The sequence below is a fragment of the Odontomachus brunneus genome, unplaced genomic scaffold (assembly GCF_010583005.1).
Source record: "Odontomachus brunneus isolate Ranch 3 - 2012 unplaced genomic scaffold, Obru_v1 Obru_scaffold_002, whole genome shotgun sequence".
Classification (NCBI taxonomy): Eukaryota; Metazoa; Arthropoda; class Insecta; order Hymenoptera; family Formicidae; genus Odontomachus; species Odontomachus brunneus.
The window spans coordinates 3884963-3890978 of NW_022639452.1; the positions used below are offsets into that span (position 1 = coordinate 3884963).

At 35.8% G+C, this 6016-nt stretch overlaps 1 long non-coding RNA gene across 3 annotated transcripts; it reads right to left on the reverse strand.

The window, feature by feature from the left end:
* Positions 1-2612: 2612 nt before the first annotated feature.
* Positions 2613-5467, reverse strand: LOC116841109. 3 transcript variants are annotated; one of them, XR_004377498.1, is made up of 4 exons: positions 5453-5467; positions 4867-5036; positions 4662-4790; positions 2613-4597 (listed from the first exon to the last, which is right to left on the reverse strand). It is a non-coding gene; the product is annotated as an uncharacterized LOC116841109 (long non-coding RNA). The 3 variants fall into 3 exon arrangements; XR_004377497.1 differs by having other exon boundaries at positions 4867-5083; XR_004377496.1 differs by lacking the exon at positions 5453-5467 and having other exon boundaries at positions 2614-4597; positions 4867-5154.
* Positions 5468-6016: the final 549 nt, after the last annotated feature.

The following is a 6016-nucleotide window of genomic DNA, read 5'->3' on the forward strand; positions in this document are numbered from 1 at the left end:
ATATATATATATATATATATATATATATATATATATATATATATATATATATATATATGTACTACTGTCCAAAAAGTAAGACCAATTTAAATCGCGCGGGTAAACCGCACAACATAAATATTTTTTTTAAGTTGGCAGCATTGTGACAGATATCTGTGACAAATTTCATGTCAAAACATTCATTACTTTTTGCTTTACGCTTGGTTTTATACGACGCTAAAAGTGCATTCGGCGATTTTTACAATGTCTAATTATATGAGCAAAGAAGTTGCATTAAATTTTGTTTGCGGAATGAAATTTCGGGTGCAGAAACGTTCAGGATGTTGCAGAAAGCCTTCGGGGACCATGCTTTGTCGGAAAGGAATGTTTACAAGTGGTATAAACAGTTCAAAGAAGGTCGTGAAAGTGTTGAGGACAAAGAGCGTTCCGGACGACCATCAACTTCTACTGATGAACAACACGTCAAGAAAATCGAAGAACTTGTGCTTGCTAATCGTTGAATGACTGTTAGAGATCTTGCTGATGCTGTTGGTATTTCGAAAGGATCTGCCAATACCATTTTGAAAGATAATTTGGGCCTGAAACGTGTAAAATCTCGACTAGTGCCAAAACATCTCAATTACTGTACTCGTTCTTCGTGACTTTTTCGCCAAAAATTCGATCCATATCGGTCCACAACCACCGTATTCGCCTGATTTAGCACCGTGTGACTTCTGGTTATTCCCGAAACTCAAAAGACCACTGCGGGGAAATCGTTTTGAGACGATAGAAGAGATACAACGTGAATCGCTACGCGCTCTGAAAGCCATCCCGGAAGGCGACTTTAATTCTTGTTTCGAGGACTGGAAAATACGTTGGCATAAGTGTATTGTGTCGGGAGGGGATTACTTTGAAGGCGACGAAATAGATTTGGAAGAATAAATAAATATTTTTTTAAATAAATAAAAACTGGTCTTACTTTTTGGACACAGTAGTATATTTATAGTTTAGTCCAAAAATTCCGCAGCTTATATATAATGAAAGTGTGGATGCTCCAAACAGAAAAGTTTGGAAGAACATTGCTTTATCTTTGCATTTGCATTTGGAAGCTTAAAAATATCGAAAAGTTTGCAGAAATATATCTACACATATATGGTTAGGTTTTCCATTGAATATGATAAAACAAAACAACACACATTCATGTATATATAAGAAATACGAAAGGGATAGCGTGATTATGTTAGCGATGATCGTCTCTGCATTATCGACATTGTTCGAGTTCGTCATCGACTCCAAAACTGTTTGTCTATGTTTTATAAGCGATGATCCTCTGTGCCTCCCTGGTTCACTGTGCCCCGCTCTCCACTACTTATTACTTAAACCGCTTTCAGCAAATTAGAAACGTGCACAAACGCGAAGAACGAGAGTTGTGTAAAACGATGAAACTATTGCGTTGTGCGATTTTACACGGAGTAACGTTGACTGCGCTTAACCCTTCGTATACGCAATTATTTTTTCGATCTTCGCATACACACCGGTTGGTTGTCACCAATAGCAATTTCAAACAGCTGTATCTTTTAAAATATTTATGCGAAAATTAAAAAAAAATTAATTAAGTTTAATAAAAAGTATTTACAAACTTTTCGTATTAGAATTTAAGAAATTTCATATTAAAAAACAATTATTATATTTCGCGATTTAAAAAAAAATAAGTTTTTGCAAACATTTGTAACTTGTAATTTTTATTACTTTTAAGTAAAAATTTAGCATTTTATTGTTGAAATGTTTATCTTTAAGAAAAAAATTATCTCGTAAGTTATCTTTGGAAAATGTATATTTATTTTAAATATCAAAGTTCCATTGTTTTCACTTCAGACAGCTGCCAGAAGCTAACTAACGGTTATTTTGTTAGCAAAGTGGAATCAAAGCATAGTTAAGACCCCAAACTACAATTAGATGGCGACACTAATTTCATTTATTATGGTATTTAAAAGATACAGATAAATTTAATTATGGGTGGTAACCACCCAGTATGTATACGAAGGGTTAAATCCCGAAGAACTCATCTTACTGCGATGGTCGAGGACGGAAAATGCTTAGGAAGAGGAAATCCGAATGGGGGAATGGGGAAATACGCATTCAGTTCTATGTATCGTTTCATTTTGCAATAAACTGCACTCGCGACTTAGTAACGGCCGATAGTATAATGAGCGACTGCGTTTAATAAGCGAAAGGCCTCGAGTCCGTCTCGAAAATATCTTTTATATCCTACACGTACACGTGTAAATTTTCAACTTATTTACTATTTAACGCGTCAGTCAAATTATTTATAAATGAAAATATAATAAACAAATAAGTCCGCGATCGATAAAAAAACACTACATATCGTATATAAATCCCGTTAATCATAAGGTCAAACTAAAAGGTCACGTTGTATCCATGAATAGTGGTCTAAATTAAGCCGCTCATGAAACATAGAAATGATGAACCTAGCCGGTTCGGCCCGGAAATCTGACTGATTAGAACGGTTGCGACGATATTCCTTCACGATTCTAGTCCAATCTATGTTGCACTGGTTAATCTATGCCTAATAAGGTGATAACGTAAATTAACTAAAGATATTTACTCATATGATTATTAAACAATTTAACTGATCCATCTGTTTATTTTCTGCGTTAACAAAAGTCAGAATCATAATGGCGTATAAACATAAAAGAGATAACTAAATAAAATAAGCATTTGGTAGGTAATTTTTCCTCTAAGAAATAACAAAAAAGGAAAGAAATTTTTCTTATATAAAACGACGCCTAGTTAGTTATATTCGGAACATGATTTTACCAGATTTAAACAGATTTTTAACCGATAAAAGATTTATTCAGTACTGACTGAAACGCGTTGCCGCGACTCAAACAGTTAGAATCGTTATTAGTTGAAGAATATGGGTAATGTTTAGCCTGATTGATTAGATTAGATTGATTACAGTAAAAATTAAAAAATTATGATAAAGCAAAATTACTGTACAGATATAAATGACTAAGTACGGTTAAGTTCTATAAAGTTACTCACCCAAACTAATCTCTCAATACAGATTACGTCTTATTCTTGTATGTTAAAAGAAAACTGGGTAAAGTCCTTATTCGTCGAAAGTTATCTTCATTAGATAAAATAAAATAACTAAAAATCGTATACATGCTTATCATGAAAATGATGCTCTCAAGAGATAACAAAAGATAACAAAAATATTGTAACAAGAGATAACAAATAACTCGATTCGATTATTAGATGACTTTTATAGATGAAGTTCTTTGGTCTTGTAATGGACCGCGTCACTTTGTTTCCTTTTTGTGGTTCGGTCCTTTCCTGAATGGTTTCCAATTTTTCCTCCATCGGCAGTTTACCACGAACTTACCCGTTCTCAGGTCACTCTTGACAGTTTGTCCTTTGAAACCAGTGTACCCTTAGTCCGGACTTAGTAATCATCATGGACTTTGTGCTGTGTCGAATCATTCGTGTCTTCGTCCGAGGAGATGTTTTCTTATTTGTTTCATATCACTTGGTCTTGGTTTTTATGTCCGAGGTGCTACATATTGGTAATCGCTCTTGGTTCTTCTTTGTTTTTTTTTATGTTCTTCTTCTTTCTTTTGCGTTTTTTGTGTTCCTTTGGGGGCTTTCTAATGTTGTGCTCTTTTTCTACTGTTATCTCGTTATCCTGGGTTGGTACTTCTATGTCACTTCATTGTTTCTGACGTTTAAACGGAAGATTAAGAGATGAAGAGGTTACGAGTGTTCCAGATGTATCCGTTGCCGGAAGAGTACCAGGTGTGTAATTTAATAATTGTTGACTCACCTGAGGTTTTGATAAAGATATTAGAAGACGTACTTTTTGGTATAATGTTGCTTAAAATTCAGCATAGAGGAAGATCTCGAATGATTTCTTCCTACTTTTCTTTGTATTTTTCCATTTGTTTTTTAAATTTTTGCGCCTCTTCCAGAATTGAAGTGACTGCTGCCAAGTATTCTCGACGCACTTCATCATTTTTATTTTTCCAATGTTGTAGGTAACGGTTCCATTTCTCCATTGGAATTAATGGAATTCTATTTAGGTTATTCTGGTAAAACTCTGGAGTTCTTTCTAGGAAGACATCCATCTTTACAACATTTATTGATTCGTTCTGTGTTGTGTTTTGTTTGTTTTCCATAGCGAATGACTGCTTGATAATGTTTGGGGTTAAAGGATTCAGCGACGATATTCACGTATTACTCTTTGAACTGTCCCTTTCGGACAGAAGTTCGATGAACAATATGAGAAACTATGATGATGTATCTAGTTGTTCGCAAATTTTTCCCTTTTGGTCGTGTTCGGCGAACGCTTGATATAATTTTACAAAATCTATTTATCTCTTCTTCTGAAAGGGATCTTTGGATATTTTTGTCGATTTTAATAATTGGTTTTGTCGGAGTGTTAATCTCGTGACGCTTATTTCCTCCGCTGTTATTTCGTAATTCTCTGTTGAGAGGTGGGTTTGTATTTTTGTTAACACTTGACCGTAAGTGTGTTGTCTTCTGCTACTGTTTCCACAATCCAAACGCGCACAGACTCGCAAGAACACGCACGGACCTGCACAATCAAACTGTGTAGTAAATCGCTAACTGACTATTTCCGCAACAGTTACAAATCTTACCTTAGAATTGCTGTAGACGGCTAGTCGTTAGTACCTGGGAAGCGTATCAGCTTCCGGACTCTTCTCGTTCCTCTCCTGGTTACTAGTGGTCTGTTCTTTTCAGCTGCACTGCTACACTGGTGCAATAAGCTAAAGTGAAATAAAATATATATGTCTCATTCTAACTTATTGCACCAGTGAAACAGTGTAGCTGAAAAGAACAGACCTTAGAATTCCGCTGCTTGTGACACGATCGGGACACCTCCGCGAATACGTGTACTCTCCAAGATGGACTGCGGAAGAAAGGCCACGAGTCTCGGCCAAAGCCCACGGTTACGACGATTGAGTAAGAATCACACGCCATCTAGGTGTCCGCGCGCGCACTCACAAATCAGACTTTCACAATATTACTCAGATTTGAATAAGATATTTGAGTTCAGAGTCTAAGTAATGAGAGATAAATATCATTCCTTCGTATCTTTTAGTTTATTGCATGATCGACAAAGTGAAGATAAAGTGTGCGTTTGAGTAGAAGAGTTCGCGAGTTGCGGTCGTATTTGTTTTTATAAATTATTACAAAATTAATTTTATTCATACTATGCAAATTATATAAAATATCGTAATTTTATCTTATAATATTGTCATACAATTTAACTAAATGATATATTTATTATTGTACATATTTTTCCATGGCAATTTCCTGCAGCCACGATCATGAATTAAGAGAAATAGTACAACACGGTGTAAGAAAATCGGTCAAAATATGTAATGTATGTGATGATCTGATTTAACTAACATTTAGACGTACTTACTTTGTGATACCTGAGTTTCTTATACTCCAGTATTTAATATGTTGCGTTCCTGATTGTATAGATCCTGGTCGTGCTAACGTACTTTCATTTGGGAGCGGTGTACTTGGACACGGTACAGTTGGATATGGAGCAAATGGACACGTTGTAATTAGACACGAAATTTTGCCCACGGTTTAATTGGATACGGTGCAATTGGACACGATGAATTTGGGCACAGTGCATTTGGAAACGAGAAAAATGCGGATCGCTCATTTGGACACTGAAAGTTGCACGCTGGTCATTTGGACACGAAAAGTTGCACACCGCTCATTTAGACACGAAAAGTTGCATACCGTTCATTTGGATACGAAAAGTTGCACACAGCTAATTTGGACACCGAAAATTGCGCACCGCTCATTTGGACACGAAAAGTTGCACACCGCTCATTTAGACACGAAAAGTTACACACCGCTCATTTGGATACGAAAAGTTGCACACTGCTCATTTGGACACGAAATATTGCACACCGCTCATTTAGACACGAAAAGTTACACACCGCTCATTTGGACACGAAAAGTTGCACAC